Raw genomic sequence first — 24,881 nt, forward strand, 5'->3', positions numbered from 1 at the left:
GGGGGGTGCCTAACTAGGTTCTTCCGCAGCACTATAGGTGAAAGAATCTGCACAGGCTACAGGCTTTGATGTGTTCAGCATCGCTATAGCCCTGCAACTGAATAAACTAGATCCCCTCCAATTCCCCCCTCTTCAAACAAAAGCCCTTTAATGCCACGCCAATTAAATCATAGCTCTACAATTTGGGTCCTGTTACAACCATAAAAAATCCACAATGATTCCTTTTCTTTATGGAATACATTCTGCATATCATCTTATCTGGAAATATAAACAGGGATGGGGGCTCAGTCGGGGTTTAGTGCCTAAAAAAATAAGCTGCCAAGTGAAAACCTCTGACCTAGGAACAACTGCACTCTGCACATGCTCAATAGTTCATCTTGTCATCTTTCCAATGCCCCATGCCCTGGCAACAGTTTTTTAAGCAGGTACACCTTTGCTCAGATTAATGAACTCAATAGGCTAACATGTCAGACGAGGATGAAATATGCATAACAATACTATTTAAACTTTTTTTACTATGGAGAAGTAGAAGGGGAGAAGAAGTGGTTCAGAACTTCGCCTGCTTCTTGAAAGAAAGAAACAACCTTGTCGCCACCTTTGCCATCCTAAGCACTTCCACCTTTGCGCAAAGCCCCCAGGAACCCTTGGAATTTACGCACTTCCAAATCCATGTGTTAAACCGCAGCCTCGCCTGCCGTGCCATCTAAACCACATCACCATGGAAGACCTCTGAGCGAAAAGCGCCGTTCGCAAAGGGCTAAAAAGTAGAGGCATGCGACGGAGGAAGAGAGGGGTGCAAACTGTCAACGGCAAGAGGAGCGGGAAGGATCCTTGCGGGCGCCCTTTCGGAAAGGAGCTCCCGCGCTCCCAGACCTTCGGGTGGATCCACACCCGCGCCAGCCCCCACGCCACCTGTGGGGGCCACCGATCAGACCCACGCAAAATATGGAGGGCGTGCGCTTACTACGCCTCGGCAGTTGCCACATGTCGCTCGTCGAAAACATCCCAAATGCCAGGTTGCGCAACGTCGCCGCTCCGGGAGATGCCCCGGCTTTGCACATTTCGATCGCGCAAGCGGCACACACGTTGCTTCACAAATGCACAACGCGATCGCACGGAGGTGGCCTAGGGAACCTCACTCCTGGAGATCCTAAGGATTCCTCTCTCTCTCTCTCTCTTCCCCGATCGCCCCCCTTTCCTTTCCTTTCCTCCCCTGGCCCCCCTCTCCTCTCTACTGCAAGCCAAGCCTGGTCCAATTACCTGGTATGAAAAGGCTCCGCGTAAGCGATCCGCTCTTCCTTTGCAGCAGGCGTGTGTGCGGGATGAAGCCCGGCGGCGCCCGCAGCCTTCTTTTTCCCCGCAGCGGGGAGAGGAGGAGAAGGAGAGGAGCACCTCTCCGCAAAGAAAAAAAAAGCCCCACGATCTCGCCTCTCCGCCTTTACTCCGCGCGCAGCCGCTCCAACCCGTCGCTGCGAAGCCCCGGACCCGCGCGGGGAGACTGGGCCACCGTCGCCCCCATCACCGCTGGCGAGCCAAACGCTGCCTTCTTTTCCGGCGCCCCCAAACCTCTCCAAAAAACAAAACAAAACCTGGACGGAGCAGCAGAACGGGGCTGCGTTTGCTCTTTTATTTAGAGAAGGAGAAACTAAAGGGGGTTGAGAAAAAGGAGGCAAGCAGTGTGTCGCGATTTTTCTTTTTCTTTTGCTCTTCTCCACTTCTCTAAAGATCCAGGTTTAGGGAGAACTTCTCCAAAAGTTGTCGTTGCTCAGAAAAAGGAAAAAGCACAGCTGCCTTTAAGTCCAGATCCAGTCCATTCAGAATCCCTGTTGCAAGCAAACTCGAAAACTTTATCAGGTCTACAAGCCCTTTCTCTCCCTCTCTCTCTTTCTTCCCCCTCCTTCCTCTGGTCACTCCCCCGAAGTTGAAACCTGAGCCATTTCCTGGACAGTTCCTCTGCCAATCACAGCAGTTCAGCAATAGTTGAACTCCGCAGGCTCTTCCCCTCGCACTGGAGATGCATTAAGGAGAATAGGGCTCTCTCTCTCTCTCTCTCTCTCTCTCTCTCTCTTTCTTTCTTTCTCTCTGCCTCTCTCTCCCGCAACCTCATAGAAAGCACTCAGGGGGGGAAACGCCTCCAAGCGGCACCACAAAACCAGCAAGCAAAGAAGTACAGTAAAATAAAATGTCATCTCTGCGCACACACACAAACACACAGCCTACTGATGTATTGCTGATATTCACAGCCTTGACTGAAGTTTGGAAAGGATGTTGCATCCCAACATCTTATGCTGTGCTGTAGTTGCGTTAAAAAGAAAAGATTTCAGATAATTGAGTGATCACTTTTTGCCCTCTGGACTCTCCACCACCTGGTGGGCGCAGGAGGACCCACTGAAAATATCAACACACAAACACATGCACATCAAGACCAAATAGAGCTGTTTTGTGCGGCAGCAAAAATCACTTTTGTCTAGTCCGCAGCAACATAAACCTACTTAAAGCAATGGACTTAAGTGTCCGTGACTCTACACTGAATTGCTGCCATGATCCTGCAGACCGCAAGTACATGGTGGGACTACTCCTGAGTAAGCCAGTAACTTGAGGGGTACATCATGAGAACTTGCAGAATTGCTTAACTTTCTTGGTATATATTATGAAAGCATTAATCACGTTGTAACCATACCTCAAACTCTCAGTCTCCAGTCCCTCCAGTATCAGCCTTGGTGGCTCAGCAGCAACTAGTAGGGCAATGAAGAACCCATCCATGACATAGGGATTTCTGCATATTCAGGGGTATGGAGCAGGCACCCCCAAACTTTGGCCCTCCAGATGTTTTGGACTACAATTCCCATCTTCCCTGACCACTGGTCCTGTTAGCTAGGGATCATGGGAGTTGTAGGCCAAAACATCTGGAGGGCCGCAGTTTGGGGATGCCTGGTATGGAGAATTCTCTCTCTCTCTCTCTCTCTCTGTGTGTGTGTGTGTGTGTGTGTGTTGGGGGGGGGGGAGACCCAAAGAACCTCCCCAACAAGGGCTGTATATGAGCAAATTCCTTTCCTAGGGACAGAAAGATAGAAACTGTCATGAAGTGATGATAGCGAGAGGGTGGGAGGGAGGCTATCGATAGCTGGGAAATTCAAATACAGTAGAAAAAGATAGTTGGTCTGAAAAATGCAGCTAACAATTGAGAGCTGTTGGAGAAAGAGAGGTGGGAAAAATGAGGGCTACCCATGGGACCACAGACCAATTTCTGAGTCTGAGTACAGTGGTACCTCGGTTTAAGTACACAATTGGTTCCGGCAGTCTGTACTTAACCTGAAGCGTACTTAACCTGAAGCGAACTTTCCTATTGAAAGTAATGGAAAGTGGATTAATCTGTTCCAGACGAGTCCGCGGAGTACTCAACCTGAAGCGTACTTAACCTGAAGCGAACTTTCCTATTGAAAGTAATGGAAAGTGGATTAATCTGTTCCAGACGAGTCCGCGGAGTACTCAACCTGAAGCGTACTTAACCTGAAGCGAACTTTCCCATTGAAAGTAATGGAAAGTGGATTAATCCATTCCAGACAGGTCCGTGGAGTACTTAAACTGAAAGTACTCAAACCGAAGCGAACTTAAACCGAGGTATGACTGCAGAAAGAATTTAGGAGGAAACTGATAGGAGATTGTTGGCCATCCATGGAGGAAAAAAGAGGGGAAGGGAGAGAGGGGGGGGGAGCAAAATTACGACACTGCATACTGATAATACCACTGTACTTGAAAGGCAACAAGAATAGGAAGAAGGGACATTTCTCAAATAGACTGAAATTGTCGTCACACAAGGCAGATATTACTATCATAATGCAAGCATGTGAACCCCTGAACACTTTACTACTACTACTCCTGCTGTGTACTAAGCCATGGTTTGTCTTAAGGTATCCTATGAACAAACCATGGTTACAGCTTGTGCTTTATCTGGGGCGAAACAAACTATACACCTGGACTTGGATGCCATGCTGAGCTAAGCAATGGATTATCTCACCCCAGTGGAGCCGCAGCAGGACCAGAGGTAGAACAAAGCGGCTTAATCTCTTCTTCTGGAATCCACACATTCATGCTCAACCATGATTTTTTATTACTAAACCATGATTTATTATTACTATTATATTATTTGTTTGTTTGTTTATAAATTTATTTGTTTATAAATTTATTTGTATCCCACCTTTCTCCCAGTCTGGGACTCAAGGTGTCTTTTGGTTTGTGTTAAATACTTACCAGGTTAGAGAAACTTTGTACAATAAGTTGGGGCAAAACAGGAGGTTGCTTACACCCAGAAAACATATATGTTTTGAAATGTAGGAAAATATAATACGCACAAAACATAGCAAAATTGTGTGTGTGTGTGTGTGTGTGTGAGAGAGAGAGAGAGAGAGAGAGAGAGAGGGAGGGAGGGAGAGGGAGAGGGAGAGAGGGGGTAACAATAAAGAAAAAAAGGGAACAGATGCATGTTTTAAAAAGTGAAGTAAGAAAGAATGTTAAACACATCAGTATGTTTATTGAGAGTGTTGCAGGGACATATAATATGTCTCTACATGACAGTGGGGTGATGGTGGTGTGTTGTTTTTTTACCAAGAAGAGTTCTCCAGAGTGCCAAATGCATAATCAGTTTTGATAGAGGCAATTTGACACACGTGTGCCAGTATTGCTCAGGGAACATTTTAAGTGTGAATAAAGGGATGATTGTTACCAAATATATTGTTACAATGGAAAGGTCACTGTCCCTTCTGTAACGTGTTCAATATTTTTACAAAATCTTTTCACTGTTGAACTGCTGACAGCATTTCTTAGAGAATATTCACCAGTAAAACAATACATTGTCTTTGGGAGTCAATCCAAACATTTCCCTTGGATAGAAAGTACCCTGTTTTCAAATATAGGGAATAGGTGCAGCAAGAAAAGGCCAGGGCCAAAATAAGCCAGACAGTTCATTACCAGCCCCCCATTGTTTTTTATTTTATTTTTTGTCACTCAACAGCACAAAAATAATTGCTGAGGTGGAGAATCTAAAGAAAAAAAGAAAAAAATGATGTTCGTTTTGTGCCATTTGAGGAGAATTTTTCATTTTAAATTATTTTCAATATTTTGGTTTAATCTTTCTTTATTTCCAACTTTTACTTATTTTTCACTGTTAGCCACTTTTCTTTTGAAAGCAGAACATGTGTATTTTAGAAGGCTGTTGTCAAAAACACATTTTCAAGGAGGAAAAATAAAATCTGCCCATACCACGACAAATCAAAATCACATTTTATCATTTTTTAACTCCTCTTCATTTATGACCTACTTTGAAATGATTTTAACTAAACAATCTCAATTAAATTATTTCTACAGCCTTATTACCATCACTAAAAGATAAACAAAGCCTGAGAAAGTGTTTGCTTTCATGAGTTAATGGTGAATATTCAATTTTAGATCAAATCCTTAATGATACCATGAGGATTTCAGAATTGTTGTCTTAAATCTAATTCTTATAGTTCCAGATAAGTGTTTGGCATGATTTAAATGCAAAAATGGAGACGTTTAACCACACATTTATGTGAGTGTAAGTCCCTAAGATTGCATTGTTAGATAGTGTCAGTTTACACACTTATGAATTATAATTCAACAAGAAGAGTATTAGAGTCCAGTGTGAACATTTAAGATGGACTGTTCTGAAAAAAATCTATTAAATTTTTACTGACATATTCACTCATCTGCATGCAAAGAAATAGCCTTCCACATATAAATAGACTAGACAAGGAAGGCAATAAGTTTCTTTATTGGGGAAAAGCACATACCCAGCATTGATATAACATATGCATGGGTTTCCTCCCAAACCCTCACCAGCAATGCTGTTTTGGGTAGTCAGAAGCCCACTACTAAGGGATGTGGGTGGCGCTGTAGTCTAAACCACTGAGCCTCTTGGGCTTGCCAATCAGAAGGTTGGTGGTTCGAATCCGCACAATGGGGTGAGCTCCTATTGCTCTGTCCCAGCTCCTGCCTGCCTAGCAGTTCGAAAGCATGCCAGTGCAAGTAGATAAATGGCGGAAAGGTGAACAGCATTTCCGTGCACTCTGGTTTCCGTCACGGTGTTCCGTTGCACCAGAAGCAGATTAGTCAAGCTGATATTAAGAGTGGGCACCAAGGTGGTGCCCAGGAGGTGAAGGGACTTCCTCAACTGAACCCAACACCTCCTCATCACAGGGCCACTGTCTAATGGCTACAAGAAAGCCAGGGCTCAGGGCTTCTTTGCTCCTGGATCCTTAGCAACTGCTCAGCAGTGTTGAAGAGCTTGGTTAAACAGTGCATATGTAACTATAGTATCTGATCCCAGAAGATGAGGTGATGGTCAACAATTTGGAGGATTAGACAAATTCATGGAAAAGACGTTCATCAGTGGCTATTAGGCATGATGTTCTACCTCCACAGTTACAAATATCCTTATGACCCATGACTCTGGAATCTGTATCTTTACCAGGTCTAACACTGTACTTTGGTCAAGAGCAGGCATCCCCAAACTGCGGCTCTCCAGATGTTTTGGCCTACAACTCCCATGATCCCTAGCTAACAGGACCAGTGATCGGGGAAGATGGGAAATGTAGTCCAAAACATCTGGAGGGCAGAAGTTTGGGGGTGCCTGGTCAAGAGATAAAAATGAGTATATATTATAGCATATATTATAACGTCATCACCAATATAAATTCTTACTTTTTGGGAAGTAAGAAAAATATTTAAGATGCCAGAAACAAATTGCATATCTTATTAAGCCATGATAGACAGTTGTCTAAAAAGAAACACTCCATCAGGAATAATCTTAACATGCAATCCAAATCTACACGGCAACTTTTAAAAAATGTGTATCTGGAAATAAAGGACATAGATGAATCAATTAAAGTAAAGCAAAGTGACATTTAAACAAGAGCCTTAATTTATTCTGCAGCTATTTAATACAATTGAACATTTTGTATCAAATCTTCAATACTAACAGATAAATGCAACTTTCAAGGACAACAAATCTGCAACAAGATTGGTTCTCTCAACTGAAATAAAGCCAATGCAGATTCCTACTAAATTTAGTAAGACTAAGATCCTCCATCCCTATATTTGCATTCTTGCAGATATCACAAATTTCCTTACAAATTTCCAGAATTCCACTCCTGCGACTCTATGCCTCTGTTGCACAAAAAGCTTTTGCTGAATTGCACCTTTATTTTACTTATTTTTTTAATCACCACACGTCTTGGTACAAGTTTTGAGTTTTCTAATTCAAAAATTAACATGTCACAAGCATGGTACAGATTTCACAGCTCCAAGTGTGTCTCTCTCCCATTGAAAACATTGTTAACACATTCTCACATAAATTACCAACGAGCACAGGAAGTAGCAATAGCTTTACTCCATTCATCAATAAGTTGGCTTCCTCTAAAAAAAGAAAAGGCTCCCCCAAAGATGACAACATATAGACACTTAATTATTATGTCTGGAAGCAGTTTTCAGAATTTATTCTTTCGGGTGATGAAAAGACAACAATTTATCAATAGCACCCTCTTCATTTAAATGAGCCAATTTTCAAGCTTGGGCACAACAACCCTCTCAGTTGAAGAAAAGCAGAAACATGTTTGGCAGTTAAAAAAAATCAATGCTGTCATCATATTTAGGCTTCAAGTGATCTCAGAAAGCCCAATAAGCTTTTCACACTAGTTAGGATGCTGAATGAAGGAATAATCTCTTTACGGTTTTTTTTTAAAAAAATATATTATTATTATCATCACCATGCCCCTCTTCTTCTCAAAGTGGCCAGAATCCTTTTTGTCAATTCTGCTGCACGTGAATAGTGTGGCTAATAAGCCTATTAATGAGGTTCCACAGCGGAGTGTGAATAGGTAAATAAGCCCCAATCTGTCGAGGTTCAGCAGCAAGGGCAGTAAAGCCATCAAGAGCTAAAGGTGACAGTTTGAACTGAAATAGGAACAACAGCTCCAGGTTTCAAGCAAAAGAAAAGGCAGACAAGGCGCCCATTCAGAAACTCGCTACCCCCAACCGAACCCTATTATCTTGCTGTTTCTTCCCCCTTTATAAAATGCCTCGAGTAGTCGCTGTTTAAAAAAAGCTCTTGAGACGTCCTTTTTCATTCTGGTAATGATACATCAAGAGGGAATAAGGAAAATTAGGACCCCACTACCCCTCTGCACCACAACTTTCAAAAGGAGGAAAAGCCCTGCCTCTCAGCATATGGACTAAGTGAGAAAGGGATGTGGGGGGGGGGAGAGAGAGAGAAATGAAAAGGGGGGAGGGCGCTGGCATTCCAGATCCATGGATTCACTTTGTCCGTGGTTAGTCAGTCTGTCTATTTGGTCACTATTTTTGTATCAGATTTAATACATAAACATACCCTCCAACTTTTCTCTGATTAAAATAGGAACATCCTATTCCATATTTATTTATTTATTTATTTACATACATACATACCCTCCCCATCTGACTGGGTTGCCCCAGTCAAACATAGATAGTGCAAGCTGGAAGGATGACATGAGGAGGATGCAACAGGGCAAGCACACACCCTTCCAATCAGTCCCCCCCCCATGCTATACCCCTGTGCAAACCTCACTAGGGCTGAAATTCCACAGCCTCAGGGCAATTACTGTATAGGAAATAATCTTCTCCTTGTGGCTGATGTTTTCCCTTTGCACAGAGTAAAGCTCATGGACACGGCCTTGCCTGTGCTGAATGTGCATGGTATAAGGGCTCAGATAGGGATGGAGCGTTTCTAATAGATATTGATCCCGGACCTTGAAGGAGTTTAAAGCTAAGCACCTGAACCTGGCACTAGGCCTAGAAACTAACTGGCCTCAGAATTAACTGGTTGAATGTGTTCATGTCTTTGCACTACCCATCTGTTAATAAGAGAACTTCACATGGCCCTCTAGTGGAAGGGATTTGCAAGATTTGCTCATGTGTGTAGACATTTATTGGCCTGTTTATCAGAAAACAGTTTCTGTAGCCACCAGGCCTCCATTGAAAGACTACAGCGTTGTTTAGAGTCAAAGTTGTGGGGCAACCAAAGCAAGAAAGTCTTTCAGATACGTGTGTGTGTGTGTGTGTGTGTGTGTGTGTGTGTGTGTGTGTGTTATTAATCAGCAAAAAGAAAGAAAATGCTTTGTATTGTAAATTTTGGAAATCAATCCAACTTCTATAGTTTCTTCCCCTCAGAGTCTCTGTCAACTCTAAGGAATTCCCAGCAGTAACCTATATAAAATCCTGCCAAGTCATAAGAAAGAGACAAGTGCTGATTGTACAATAGATTTGTGGGTCATGCAAAACGTTTACATCAATTTACATGCATTTTTCTCATTCCCACTGGCTGCTGGTGGCAAAATGCCCAGCATTGAATCCAGCAACAGGAGTCAACGGATAAGATCAATGTGATCAATATGACGAAACTGTTTATTTGGATCTTTGCCACTGGCCAGAATTAAAAGAGTGTTAAAAGGAGATTGTGGGCAAGAGTACTAAATTTCCAAGCTCTGCATAATATAAGTGCACAAACAGGGATGGAAAACTTGGGAGTCCAACAACAGCTGGATGGTCACAACTACCATCAGTCCCAGCCAGCATAACTAATAGCCAGGAATGATGGGAGTTGTAGTCCAGGAAAATCTGGAGGTTCCCCATGCCTGCATTAGAGGCCAAATCACCCAACAGTGTGATTATTGTGAGCCAAATTTCCTCCACCACCCAAATGGAAGATTGCTAATGGTGGATATCATCCCATTGTGATTGGATGTGTACCACTGCAATGGCTCTACCGCAGGATCAGCCATGATATACTGTGATATATCATAGTATATCATAGTAGAGTCCTCATATTGCTCATAAGCAGGGCTTTTTCAGTCGGAACTCACCAGAACTCAGTTCTGGCAACTCTCAGGTGGGCACCATTGCCATCATAAGAGAACAAGGGTGTTCCGGCACTTCTTTTTCTAAAAAAATAGCACTGCTCATAAGCAACCTACAATCCATTTTGAAAAATCACAACACTGCCCCATCACAACCTGAGTGATCAAGCGTATATTGTTGTTTTCTGTGCTTAGTTTTTTTGTTCTGCATATATATTTTGAAAGGGAAAAAAGAAACCTGGCAGATTTCACAAGGTTTTATGGAGTATGCACAAGCTGTCCATCTTGGTACGCCAAGGCATCATGTGATACTACAATAGAATGGTCTGTTGATTTCATTGTGGGAAAGAATAAATTCTTCTCCTAAATTTTACAGAATATATATATACAGATGTTTGAAACTGTGGATGAAATAATAAACCCAAGGAATTTCCAACAGTAACCTATAGAATACCAGCTCTTTAAATAGGACATTGTATAACTCAATTCTTCTTATCTGTCCTTTTATTTTTAAGACATAGTAGAAATTTTAGTGGCCCTGGATCCAAAGAATCACACACCTACCTGTAGTTCAACATGCCTATAGGAACTTTAGACTTGTATTTCTTATGCCACAACCCCTCAGGCCACTTACCACTTCTCTTTTGGAATGGATAATGAAGTGCAGGTGGGTTCCCACAAGGCAAGACACAGTGATAACAGCAAGAACCTATATTGAAGTATAAGCAAAACAACTGCTTATATACATTTCTGAAGGCCTGGGCCACTCCCACTGCCAATGTGATTGGCTGTCTAAACTTCCAACCTGTGAATCATGACTCAGAGTTTAAGGGCCAATGGCAGAGGCCCAAATCCTGAAATATTCTATGATTGGATATCATATTGAATCAGAACACAAGAGCTCAGAATTCTTAGTCCAGACTCAAGCTCAGGCAAACACACACCACTGAATACATAACAGATAACATCTTCCCAAAGTACCTTGCAACATGACATGGAGATCTGCCACTCAAAGAAACGAAAGGGGAAAGTCCCAGGGATTCTGGGCATAGACTGCATACACGCCATGCAATTAAAGCACATTATTTTCCCCCACTCCAAAAGAATCCTGGAAAATGTAGTTTGTTAAGAGTGCTGAGGATTGTAATTCTGGGGAAGGTAAACTACATTTCTCAAGATTCATTGGGGAAACATTGTGTTTTCAATGCACAACAAGCTGTGTGTGGTGCATACGAAGCCATAGTCTCTAATAAACATATGGCTGTTGTGTGCTGTAAATTCTACGCTCAGATCATTTACCTCACAGACCCTCCAAGTGTCCCTCACAGACCCTCCAAGTTTCCAGGGACAGTCCCGGATTTACAGAAGCCATCCCAGTTTCTGATTTAATCCCGGAATGTCCACTTTTCCTTAGGACGTCCCTATCTTCATCAGAGAAATGTTGGAGGGTAAGGAACAGAACGTCCCTATTTTAACTGGAGAATATGACTTCATTGTTAAGTTGTAATGCATGATTAAGGTTGGGATAGAGGGCAATTTCAAGCAATGCACTAGTTTTCAAAATATTTTGCTCTGAAAAGCAATAAAGAGGGAAGCTCTTGGACCGTAAGTAAATATCAAATCTACTAGAAAAACTATGACTGCATTTCTAAATAGCTTGCCATTTCTAAATACCATGCAGCATTCACAATAAACTTAAAACCATTTCTCACTAATAAAAATGCCACCAGGATCCAAAATAGTTGCTATGCCTTTTAAATAAAAAGTTTAAAGAATGTAATTTAAAATATAGGAATGCACCAAAAAATGATAAACATCAAGCTGGTACACACACTATATCATTATTCACCAATCTAGCTCTTCAGAGAAAAGAAGAATATGCAGGTTCACACTAACCATTTATGCAATTTTAAAAGCTACAGCACAGAAAAGGACAATTTCTCGCTTGTGAGTTATATTCCCTAAAGCCTTACATTCAGCAATCTGTTTTCCCACCTACTCAGCATGTAGAAACAAGCTGCCAATTACATTATGGAAAACAGAGAAGCTGACACATCTTGAACAGAAATGGTTGCATTCTCCAAGAGAGTAGGGAGGAAAACAGAGAAGCTGACACATCTTGAACAGAAATGGTTGCATTCTCCAAGAGAGTAGGGATGACAAATTCCTTAAAAGGGACAGTATAATTGAAAAATGAAAGATAGAAGAGGAATGTCAAGAGACAAGCAGAATGGTTAAGGCTCAAGTCAGAGAGTCAGCCAAACAGAAGACTACACCCTTTCTCTTTTTATACCTGGAATCTAAAGAAGCAAAATAAACTGCAAGAATAACGTAACAATAAGCAATCCATGTGGACTTCTCAGATGTGTTTATGGAATATGGACAACTGTGACTCCCAGCTGTGAAAATGGACAGAGTTATCCAGTGAAGGTCAGAACTAAATTATTTCAGCAAGGGCGAGAGGAAGTAGTTTGCAGCTGGCTGTGTGATCCGTATTTTGTGAACGAACCTAAAGCTTTCTATTCTCACCCTGTCCTTCAGAAGTCTAAACCTGATGAAGTTGGGAGAAGGTAATGGGGTGCAAGCAATGCAAAAGTGTCACGAAACCTTTGCCCAAACAAAAGTGTCATTAATACTAAGCAATATCTGGGTAATCAGCTAAAGGTTAATTGTTTGATAAGTATTTCATATGATGCTGCAATGCCTCCCCAGCACCCCCGAACAGAGCACAAATCTAGACAAGAGTGGGTATTAGGTTCAGACTGCACAAGTTACTGGCCGCATTTACAAAAAACTTGGCTTATTCTCTTATTTGTTTTAACTGTTCTTTTTCTCTCCTAAGCATCTCCATCTCTTTTCATGTTCACTTGTCACAAAATAAGGATCATATCACCCCATTAATGTCAAGGTTAAAGTGGAAGTTTGGAAATGATGGAAATAATATGATAAATCAGTTTGCATTGCCAGACTTTACAGAACTCAGCCAGTAATTTTTATGTAGGGCATTCAGAAGCTAGAAGGAGTGAGCAATCTTTTGCTCCCAAGGGCCATTTTCCCCTTTGGGTAGCCTGCCAGGGACCACAAGCCACTGGTGGACAAGGCCAGAGACAAAAATCAGTGGGTGGGCCAGTGGATATAAATTTGATCATTGTACAGTAGGCAAATTTCTCCACACACTCACACACTCTTCTGTAGCTTCCATCCAGGCAAACAAGAGTCATTATTAGAAACTGGTGGAAGCCCCGAGAGACCATTGAAATAGTCCCGCTGCCATCATAACAGATTCACCCCGGTGAAGCACCTCAGATACACTGGTGGAACGCATTCATAAATGAGCCATTTCACTGGCAAAGCTATACAGTCAGACAAGCTAAATGGGCTTGAGTTGTGGGCAGGATGTAGGTGGCACATTCATGCCAGATCCTATACCACTTCAGTTGACAGTCACATCCCCATAGACAGCATAGCTTTACATCAGCCACAGGCCCAATACCCAGAATTTCGTTCCCAAAATTTGACACCTCTACATTGCCCATATTACCATGATGGAGAATGGTACAGCTCCCAAACACAGCCCAGCTGTGAGGAGTGGGACAGCATTCATTCATAGTTCAGGTTCCTTTCAAAGGTGGTCTCAGGAGGCTTGAGCATGAGTGGAAGGTTCACAGTATTAACACTCCCAACAGATTCTTCTTCCCTGTTAAGAGTTCAAGATTTCTCTGTGCCTTAAAGGTGCTCCTAGCTTAGTTCTGATTTTGTCTTACAGCTGAAGCTTCTTACCTATTCTCTTTTGTTCTCATTTTATAAAGACCAAATTACAGCACATTCCTTATAGGGAAGGGGAGAGAAAGGATTAAGCCCTCTTCTCCCATTCTCCCTCCAAGGAATCCAGGTAGGGAGTAATCTCTGTAGCAAGGGAAACAGTCGGAGCCACAGTGGTTATCTCTGGCAGTTCTACTGGTGCAACCACTTGGGCACAACCCACTAATCGGGGCTGGAAGGGCCTGTTCAGATGTAATCCAGACTAACCTCCAAAACACATGATGATATGAACCTCACACAGGGAGACCATAATTCAGATGTGCAGCATGGTGCAACCATGCCCAGGGGTAGCCAAAATGGTGCTCTTCAGATCTTGTTGGACTTCAACTCCATCAGCCCTAGTCAGTATGGTCAATAGTCAAGAATGGTGGGAGTAGGAGTCCAGCAATATCTGCCTAGATCAGGCAAACTTCGGCCCTCCAGGAGTTTTGGACTACAATTCCCATCTTCCCTGACCATTGGTCCTGTTAGCTAGGGATTATGGGAGTTGTAGGCCAAAACATCTGGAGGGCCACAGTTTGGGGATGCCTGGCCTAGATCCTTAACTGATACCTTACCTGAGGACTCCTGACACAAATAGCCAAGAGTAACAACCATGCCAACAAGTAAGGGTGCCAGGGAAGAGAAATCCAGGCAGGTAAGTAAAGAAAGAAAGATGGAATCCGCTCTGTAATGTATAACGGTGGCAGCTGCTTCCTATGCTATTCAATAATGGCTTTGAAATATACCCAAGGCTACTTGCAACATCCTTAAAACATTAAAAACCAATCAATAACACAATAATGCAATTCAAAATGATGGCGGATAATTTCCCCAAAGCTAGCAAGCTAAGAAGAATTAAAACACAGAACAACCTGCTAGGTCAAATTTTGACCAGAAGTTGAAAGTCTTCACTTGCTGATGGAAGTGGGGGGACGGACCCTAGGACATCCCTAACATGGGAAATCCCACAGTTTTAGTGTTGTCACCATAAAGGTCATTTTAGGCAGCTGAGATTACTTTCCAAATAAAAGGTATAGAGATAAAAAATTGAGCCCCTAACTCGAATCTTGAATAATCTAGACGATGACCATCACATAGTGGTGAATCTTACAAGTGGGATCATCTTTAAGATGGTCCTGGTTGTGGGCACTCCCCCAAACCGGTTCCTCCCCACCCTGGCATGGCCGGAGTAACGTCTTCATGCCAGAGTGGCACCATGATCACCCCAGGCCTATTGGCCAATCATTTTGAGCGGGGTGGTCATGGGGGGTTTAAAAGCAGCAGCGAGGCGTGTGCCAAGCACCTGCCTTGTGCTGCCAAACACCCTCCCACCTGCCCTTTATTTTAGCTGTCCTCTGGCCTTGCTTTGGACTTTGATTGGTCGCCTGTCTTGGGACAGGGGACAGGTAGGAATTTTTTCCATTAGGCAGATTGGCACTGGCCACTTGTTTTTCGACTACCTCTTAGCAATCATCACAACTTTGTAAGGTTTGGTGGTTAGGCATTGGCTCATTGATTTTTGGGGGAGGGGAGGTCAGCCATCGCCTGCCCCTCCATTGACCAAGGGTATTCCGCTAAAGGAATCCATGGCTAGGGCCATGTCAGGCCTCTGGGGACACTGAGGAGAGATGCAGGCAGAGACGTCTTTCCCTTTGGGCTTACTGGTGCGGTGCACCAGGGCGCCGGCCTCTCGGGGGCGCTCCACGAGTCCCACCAGCTGTGCCCTGCCAACTATATGGCTGGCGGCAGTGGCAGAGAAGCGCCGGTGGGCACTCCAATTGGCAGCCCCGACGGGAGGATCACGCGGCTGCACCAATTGGCAGCCCCGACGGGCGAGCGGATGGTCAATCGGAAGCCCCGTCAGGGCTCCTTCCCTCCCTGAGATCTGTCCTTGCTCTCAGCAGCGGGGGGAGAGGAACGACCGGTGAGAAAGGGCTGCTTTCTCCCTGGTTGTTCCTCTCCCCTGCTGCTGACGGAGGCACAGATCCTTCCCTCCCTCACCAGGATGTCCCTGAAGACTGGGTTGGGGGGCTCCATTGTGGGGCTGGGGCCGGCGGCTGAGGCACCCACGGCCAGTAAGAGCATCCCTGGAGCAGCCGTCGGGGCCGAGGGAGACGGAGCAGGCAAGAAAGGCTCGCTCACATGGTGGGCCTGAGAGGGAGGCAGGAAGGAGGAGCCGGGCGGGATTCCCCCTCAGGCATGGCTAGGCCTAGGCGGGCGCCTTCGTCACGGAGAGGAAGGCTGGGGAGGCACCGGCGCTGCACCAGGATAGGGAGCAGCCGGGCAGGAGTTTGCCAGGGCAGGAAGGCCCCCTTCACCGCAATGAGGATGGCCTCCTAAGCCGGGCCTCGCCCCCACCGGCGCCACAGCAGCCCCTTTTCCCTTCAAGGGCTAGAGGCTCCGGTGCCCCTTACTGACTTCCTGCAAAGGGGGCAGGAGTCTGATATAGTCTATGCCGATGCCTAAGCCAATACCGCTCACATTGCTGTAATTAATAAAGTTGTGGCCTAAATTTTTGCCCAATAACCTTAAACCAAAAGGCTGTGTCTGTGTGAATTTATTTTAAGGAGGAGCTGTTTTGGGGGCCTTGCTATGCAACAAAATCTGTTTATTGATTCAAACATTGCCTGGCCTCTTTCATAAGCTAAAGTGGATGAACTATGTGATAAAGTTCAGTGAAGAGAAAGACTCTCCAGCTCAGATAAAAAAGGGTGCAGGTGAAATCCTTTTTATCATGTATTGGGATTATTATTATTATAAGCATTTTAAACCAGAAAGATGTAAATGATGACATTTGATTGAATCCAACAACTTCCTCTCCCTCACCTCCTTACAGGAACACCCCTCTGTTGAATCTGATCCAGGTGGTTGGAGGAAACCCCAGAACAGATGAGGAAGCAGTTTCAAAAGCCAAATGGAGAGAGGAGAGGGAGGGAAAGCTCCCTTGGACAAGCAGAAATCAATCCATGGACCTTTCACAAATCATTCCTATGGCGATTATCTCCATGATCACGTGGCAGGAAGATTCCTTTACAATCAAGCTTCTAGTCACATTGCTGTGGACATTCCTATCCCCTCCCATAACTTCACATTGCTTTTTAATTATTTGATACAAAAATGTTCTTAAAATTTCAATGATCCCCAGAAATTACACTACTTTAGTAATCTCAGCATTCCCCAAACATTCCATTTTCTTTTTCTTTTGTTTCTATGTAGGCCTATTATGATATTGAATGATAGCAAGTTTGGGTCACTGCAGTAGGATTGTATTTTTTAAAAAAAACCAACAACCCAGAAATAAATTTCTTTTTTAAAAAACAAAAAACTACACACTCCAGAGGATGTGGGAGAGGTTTCTGTGGTGAACCTGTGGTTGATCTGTTTATTTGTTTGCTCTAAATTATTGGTTCTCACCCTGTGATCTGCAGACCGCAGGTGGTTTGCCAAAAAACTTCCTGATGCCGTTGACTCTCCCTCCCTCACTTCCAGTGGATGAATGGCATGTTTAAAAGCCTTTGAACACTTTCCCGGGATCTTTCTCTCCTGTCCATTTGATAGCTTGAGCTTCCAATGCTATGGTGTGAAAATGCAATGAAGCAAAACTCTACTGGGCAGCCGTGCCAGAAATTCAAGGCTCCATTTTTCATGGGGCTACAAGTTTCCCCCATCCCATTTTGTGGACCATCTGAATTGTTTGTCACAAACATGACCACTCCAAACCTCCTAGCAACACACACACTTTCAACAATAGTTTCAGATGACTCATTCACCAAGTATGCCAGCCTTTCCCACACTGATACACTTGTGGTCAGCATACCCAATGGTCAGGGCTGATGGGAATTGCATCACAACAACGTCCACAAGACACTAGGATGGGGAAGGCTACAAGGAAGAGTGGCAATAGGTGAATTAGTCATCAGTAGTCTAATGATCCTGGGTTCAGATGACATACTACTAAGCCAAATATTTGCTTAGCTCCCATTCCATGCAGTGTTAAAAGGACAAGGGAGGAGCAATAGTGCTGCAATATCCTTTTTAGGAGCTAACATGGTCGCATGGTTCCAGTAAGCTCGAGTCACCAACATCCCTAGAGCGGGGGGGCGGGCTGCATTTAAAATCTTGAGAGCAGGCTGGGGTGCCAGTCTCAAAAATGAGTTTCATGGGGGTGGGATTACATGGGGGCGTGGCATAACACAACATTAGAGAGATAGCCACCCCCTCCAAGCATCCTTCTGCTTACCACGGGACTTATGCGGAGTCTCCTGGATCAGGCCAATGGCTCATCCAGTGGGCATTCAGATGACTATGGAAAACCTACAAGCAGGACCTGAGCACAAGAGCCCTCTGCCCTTCTGCGGTTCCCACCAACTGGCATTCAGAAGCATTACTGCCTCTGAACATTAGTATTATTAATTGCTATTGTCACTCCTGACTCTTCCATCATTCAGCATCATTGGATGTCTATAAGTTCCAGTGTTATGTGTGTGAGAGAGGAAAAACTTTTCTCTATCTACTTTCTCTATGCCATGCGTAACCTTCGATCATGCTGTTCCATACTCACCTTTTCTGTAAACTTAAAGGTCCTAAAGGGCGCAACCTTTCTTCGTGGGGAGTTGCTCTGTCTCCTTGATCATTTCAGTGGCTTTTTTCTGAGCCATTCCAACTCTACAATATCATTTTTTGAAGTGAAGTGGCCAGAAGTGTACATTGTATTCCATATGTGGATGCACAATAGATTTGTATAATGGTGGTATGATACCAGCACTTTTCTTTTCAATTCCTTTTCTAATGATTCGTAACATGGAATTTGCTTTTTACACAGCTGCCACACACTGGGTTGACAACTTCATCAAGCTATCCACTACAACCCTGTGGTCTCGTTCCTGGTTAGTCACCACCAGTTCAAACCCTTTAGTATATATGTGAAATTCAGATATATTTTTTTTAAAAAATTGCCATGACATGCTTCAGTTGACATTTGTTTATATTGAATTGCATTTGCCATTTCACCATCCATTCACTCAGTTTGGAGAGGTCCTTTTGGAGCGCTTTCCGATCCCTTTTTGGACAAATCCTGTATGTTGATTTCCCCGCCCTGCAAATCGTAGAGTTACGCTGTAAGCATAACTGAGCCATCAAAGCCTTCCCCCTATGCAGACAGCTATAGATGGAGGAGTTCAGCATGAGCGTACAAAGGGGAAAAAGACTGAGAAGATAATCTTTAGTGCACACTTCACACTTACCAAAAAGTCTGACAGTGCAATCTTACGTGTGTTTAGTCTGAAATACATTCCACAACGTTTTGTGGGGCTTTGCTCTCTTGTAAGGGTGCTTAAGATTGCAGCCGGAGAATGCTTGCTTTCAATTGTTCCATTAACATGAACGAAAGCAGCCCCTTGTCTCAAAACTTCTGTAATTGCATTTTGGATACTTATCCAATGATCATATCTGTTGGCACTCAGACCAAACAGAGAGGCAACCGTGGCCTCTGGGAGAAATTCCTGTATTCTGCTATCACATGCACCTTTGCAGTGACACACCCTGCCTGCGTTTGCTGGAGAGAACATAGATAACCTCCTCTAAGGCTTCAAAGGGATTGCCAAACCAGACTGAAACAAACGTGCAGCAAGTGTGCGGGGGAGGATCTTATGGTGGTGGTTTAGCTAGCAATTAGATTAGCATCCTTGCCTTGGGGGGAGCCCAAGGCTGCACGAGTTAGGAATGCGCAATTAAACATTTTGAAGAAGTGTGATATTTGACTCCATCTCAATCACTGAGGCAAGGGACCGCTTGGGTGGTAAATGATACCACCTTTCCCAATATCAGGCCACAGATAGCTACAAGGACAAAAAATTCTTCTGGACTGCTAGTATAGCAAAGCACTTATCTACACAGATCCGCCGAAAAGAGTTTGTATATGCAATGGATGCACAGTACAGTAGTGTGCCCATTTATCAAATATGTCCTATTCCACAACCTGGCTCCCTTCACATTTTATGGACTACAACCCTCAATGATCCCAGCCCATTGATGGTGAAGGATGATGGGAGCTGTAGTCCAAATGGACTACTTCCTAGCACCTGAAGTTGGTGTGTTTTAAGGGAAGGATTTATTTTTATTTATAAAATTTCTGAAAATCAGGAGCACTTACAGGAAACCTCAGACAATGGGGTTGCAGAGGGGAAATCACTGGGTTACTTACAAAACCAACAAAAGCATATTCACAAACACCCCTCGGCTACCTCAAAGGTAAGGTAAGTGCAACAAAAAAAACCTGTGCCCCCCCCCGAACAGTATTTTCTCTGATCTTTTTCTTTGAATTTCTCTGATAATTTTTAAAATGCAATTTCTTTTATTATTTGAGAAAAGTATGGAGAATGGTCAGGGAAATGCGGGGGGGGGGATTCCATCTGGCTGTACTGGGAGAAAATGGTTTCAACTCCAAACTACCTGCCTTTTGTCTCATGGGAGAAAACATATAGGTACCATATGGCTACCTGTAGTCACATCCACCCCACATTTAAACCACATGGTTCCCCCCCCCCCAGTCCTGGGAATGGTAGTTTACCCACACACAGCTACAATTCCTAATACCCTTAACAAATGAGAACTCCCATGATTCTTTAGGAGAATCTCTATACTGTACTTTAAATGTGCTTCAAATGTTTGGTAGGTGTTGTGTGTTTCTTCGCTTCCCCACCTCCATCACAAATAGCAGCTTTGGCAGGTGGTGTTCCAGTTAGAATAGATCATGGAAGCAGCATGGGGAAATGGGTCAAAAACTATCCCCTCATCATAGTGGCTACTCTTTTGAGTTTTAAAAAAGCTCAGAGCCGATCCTGATGACAGATCTCACATGCCTCCCCCAGTTGTGCCATCTGAGGCATGTAACACATTTCAATACTGTAAAATAATATGTAGACACCTTAGATTAGAAGATCGGTGTATGGGGTTGAGCAAGTGTTTTAACATCAAAAAGGAATTACACCATGCAACATTTTATCACGATTTCTCAATCTTCATGGGATGTTACATCGTAATGCCTTTGCATTATCCCTCCCCTGAAAATGGGTGGTGAGACTGTCTCTGGAGTTTGTGCTAGAAATGCAGAAGGTTGTCTGAATGTGCAAAACTGACACGTTTTAAGTGGTTGCATTTTGCATTTTTCTCATAACTTTGAAAATAGGGGGGGGAGGTAGGATTTAGGAAAGATTTTATGGCCCGGTGGCATCTCAGCTATGAATAGTCATATACTATGGAGGTTTTAGGATCGAGCTGGTGTTCTTACGTGTAACCCAGAGTTGTGATATGAACATGTGGACCAAATTCCATTCCATCATGTTAATGGCATTTCAGGTCACAAAGCAAAGAAGTGGACAAAAAGCTAACTTATCAATGGAATGCTGGATAAGAGTTTAACCTATTGTTTTGCTCTATTCAGCCAAACTAAACAAGGAAGGCTCTGATCCTGGGGGGGTGGGGGGGAATCAACAAAACCCATTGTAGTGTGTGTTACTAGAAGAGAATGTGGAGAGAATGTGATTTCTCACTATTCAGTATCACTCTGAAGCTAGTTCAAGTTTGCAACTGGAAGTAGAGAACAGGGAAGCATTCGAACCGATTGCATATCGTCTGTTTATTTGAAATATTTGACTTGGAAAATCAGCTCTAGGTGGTATTAACAGCTAACATTCTCGCCAGTCAAAAATGACTTGCTATAATTTTTCCAGAGGGAGGGAAACGGCACATTCCCAAATTCGCAACATCTGCATGAGCACATTGGTCTCTGCAATAGCGCTGTTCCTTGCTGCATGTCACACAAGCGTATCCAGGTCGGTAGGCTCCCGTCTAAGCCTCAAAACAGGAGAGAAGTGAAGAGAGAACATGGCACTAGCATTCAGATCTATTTTTTGATGGTATATCAAACTCCGTGTGGAAAAATCAGAGTCCCTAGAAGCTAGTAGGTCTTATTGCCCTTGCACAGTGGGACCGCCACTTTCTCTCCATGCTGCCCCGGGTAGCCAGCAGCCAGCTGCATGGAAGGGAAGCCCAAGGAGGAGCTACACGTTAAGTGTAGCTCATTCAGTCATTTATTATTTGCATTGATTTCGTTCCAGGATTCCTGCCCCGCAGGTGAAGCAGCAATCACTGGCTGAGCAGCTAACACCCCTCCTAAAGTGGGGACAAAGATACACTGAAGCTCAATCATGGTTAAATTATGCACAAACAATAAGGCCAGATAATTGGCTGCATGGCAGGGACCGTAGCAGGAAAATAACTCCTGCTCTGAAACCATGTTAACTACTCCCCACTATTTCTATATGATTTTTAAAAATTATTTATATTTCACCTTTCTTCCATCATAGGACTCAAGGGATTTTGCTTGGGGGGGGGTGTCACCTGGTAGTCAGTCCTCCAGGCATTGTCCAGACGCAGACCTGCTTTGCTTCAACAAGGTGTCTGCATCACAAATCTTGCCAGAAACTGCCTGAACAGCCTATGGACATGGCACAGATACCACAGGCCAGATAGTATTGGAGCAGATCCAACAAGGCAGACATGCGGTACGTTAGCAGAATCTGAAGGGTTGTGATTTGAGTCTTAATGAAAACTTAGAGGGGACCATATAAAGCAGGCTGCAGAATTTAAATGTGTACCATCACAATATAATTCAATGTGGTCCAGCTAATGCTAATGCTAATACTGTACTAATAATCATTTATGTTACTGTAGTTCTGCAAGAACACCCATGCACAGACCAAATGTTCCAGCATGTTCACAGTGATCACTTGAAATTCTGCCCCGCTTGTATGAATGCTACCAATTTCAATTTCAAGGGTTAGAAACCCAATTTGCAGTTCCTAAGTACAGCTAGGCACACTTTTGCCTCAAAGACTTTGATGGAGCTTAAACCAAACTGAGTACATGATCAGACCAGGAGTTGAAAATCCCTTCAGCTTCCTCTCCCCAGCCTCACCTGAGGTCCCTGAGCAAACTCGAGTGCTCTTATTTCACAAACAAACAACGGTCATTGATAATACTAAGATACAGAAATCAGATCCACTAAACCATTTTTAAACAGTAGAATCTCAAACCAGAGACTAATAAAACCCACATCTTCCTTGTCTTTGGAGTAAAGCCAGTTCTCCAATAGAATTAAGTGACTTAATCTATCCCATGCATGCCATGGGTAAAATAAATAACCCCTTTGAGATTCCTCTCAGCAGGAAAGCCAGAAGGGTCCACTCATCAGCACATTTCCAAAACAACTTTACTGATCCTCACTCTAATAAAGGCTAATCCAATATTTCCAAGAAACTGGCAGAGCCACTCCACTTATTCCTCACTTGCTAAAATATCCAACTATATAAAACAGAGGTGAACATTTGGCAGTTCAGCTATGGTTGTGGAGCTTTCTGCTGCTGCAGCAGGAGGCTTCTAACAGTAGATGGCCAATGACAGGCAAAGCCAACTGATTCTACCGGTAGTTTTGTCCCCATCTTCCTCCCTGCAGGTTCTACAAGGGCAACACTGATACTTAGGAGGAGGGGGGAGGGGGGGAGGAAGCCAGTGCTACCACCTCAACTGGCTGTTAGAAGCCAAGCAGGTCTTCTTCTTTGGCAATCACTCGTAGCTGAGTAAGATTATCTTCTATAAACACAGTTTTAACAATAAGTCCGTAAGTGACTGTGGAGGCCAATTCTGGATCCACACGTCCTTCCACAGTGGGAACACTGGTTTCCGGGCAGGCGTTAGAGTCTGGTGGGGCAGAACCTCATTTGCCTGCATGGACCAGCATCTACTGCTTCTCCCATGAACCTCCCTTGCCACCAGCAAAGAAAGAACCCCACAGCATCCAACAGCCTCAAATCTGCCCCCTGCCCCGGAAACTTACATTATTTTTGTGATTGTAAGGTTTTTTAAAAACAACAACAACAACAACAACAACTGTTTTTAATGTTGTGTTTTAATGTTGAAACTCGCCCAGGGACCTTAGGGTGAAGGGTGGGTAAATCGTTGTCAACCAGAACACTGTTTTTGGATAGTTCCATAGGCACCTCCTACTTTCTTTGGCTCTCCTTCAAACAAATCATAAGCCAAAATTTTAGTGTCCATGCCTATAAAACTTTACAGATTAATAGATATAATGTACTTGGTACAGTCATACCTCGGTTTAAGTACGCCTCAGTTTGAGTATTTTCAGTTTAAGTACTTCGCGGACCCATCTGGAACAGATTAATCCTCTTTCCATTACTTTCAATGGGAAAGTTGGCTTCAGGTTAAGTACACTTCAGTTTAAGTACTCCACGGACTGTCTGGAATGAATTAATCCATTTTCCATTACTTTCAATGGGAAAGTTCACTTCAGGTTAAGTACGCTTCAGGTTAAGTACAGACTTCCAGAACCAATTGTGTTTGTAAACCAAGGTACCACTGTAATTCATTTAAATCACATCAGGAATGAAGGAGAGCTAGAGGCATTTAGGGGGGCAATTTCTTTGCTGGTTAATGAAACAAGCAATAAAATGGGGGGAGGGGTGGGACATGGGATTAAGATATGGGATATGGGACTGTTAGAATTTGGAATTTGGAAAAAGGTATATCTCTTTAGGGGAAAATTAAAGGCTAAGGGAAATTAATAGAAATAGTTAAAAGTAAGATATTTTGAAAATTGTACAATTATTATGTTTAATATTGTGAAAGCTGTGGAATTAGATTAGGAATAGACTCGGGAAGGGACGAGGAAGTCAGGGATAAGATTGCAATAAGATTGTGTTGTTGTTGTTTTTGTTTAGTTGCAAGGGCGTACCCACCATGCGGCAAGTTAGGGCAGCTGCCCTACTCTAGAAGCAGGGCTGGTGGGCAGAGGCGGAGCACAGCCCGGCGGAGCGCGAGTTCGCCATTCCCGCCGCACCGCGCCGCACCCTCCCTCCAGCTCCCCGGCGCGCCCTCAGGCAAGGCCAAGCGCGGCGGGGAACCAGGGAGCGCGGCGCGGTGGGCGGCAACGCCGAACTCGCGCTCCGCTGGGCTGGGCTCCGCCTCCGCCCACCAGCCCTGCTGCTAGGGAGGGACACAGCCTGGCGGAGCGCGAGTTCGCCGTTCCCGCCCGCCGCACTGCGCCCTCCCTCCAGCTCCCCGTCGCGCCCTCTGGCAAGGCCAAGCGCGGCG

General features: G+C 44.0%; 1 protein-coding gene across 10 annotated transcripts in view; it reads right to left on the reverse strand.

Moving 5' to 3' along the window:
• FGFR2 (fibroblast growth factor receptor 2) overlaps positions 1 to 24,881 on the reverse strand; it is a 141,599-nt gene that overhangs the window by 111,885 nt on the left and 4,833 nt on the right. For 3 of the 10 annotated variants that reach the window (XM_035138085.2, XM_035138084.2, XM_060274786.1), the window contains exon 1: positions 1,261 to 1,903. The exons of 1 other annotated variant lie outside the window; for it this stretch is intronic. The gene's annotated coding sequence lies outside the window, so the exon portion shown is untranslated. Of the gene's footprint in view, positions 1 to 659; positions 939 to 964; positions 1,163 to 1,260; positions 1,907 to 24,881 lie in introns of those variants that run through there. 6 more of the 10 variants (XM_035138088.2, XM_060274791.1, XM_060274792.1 and 3 more) reach the window with 5 other exon arrangements.

The sequence above is a fragment of the Zootoca vivipara genome, chromosome 5 (genome assembly GCF_963506605.1).
Source record: "Zootoca vivipara chromosome 5, rZooViv1.1, whole genome shotgun sequence".
Classification (NCBI taxonomy): Eukaryota; Metazoa; Chordata; class Lepidosauria; order Squamata; family Lacertidae; genus Zootoca; species Zootoca vivipara.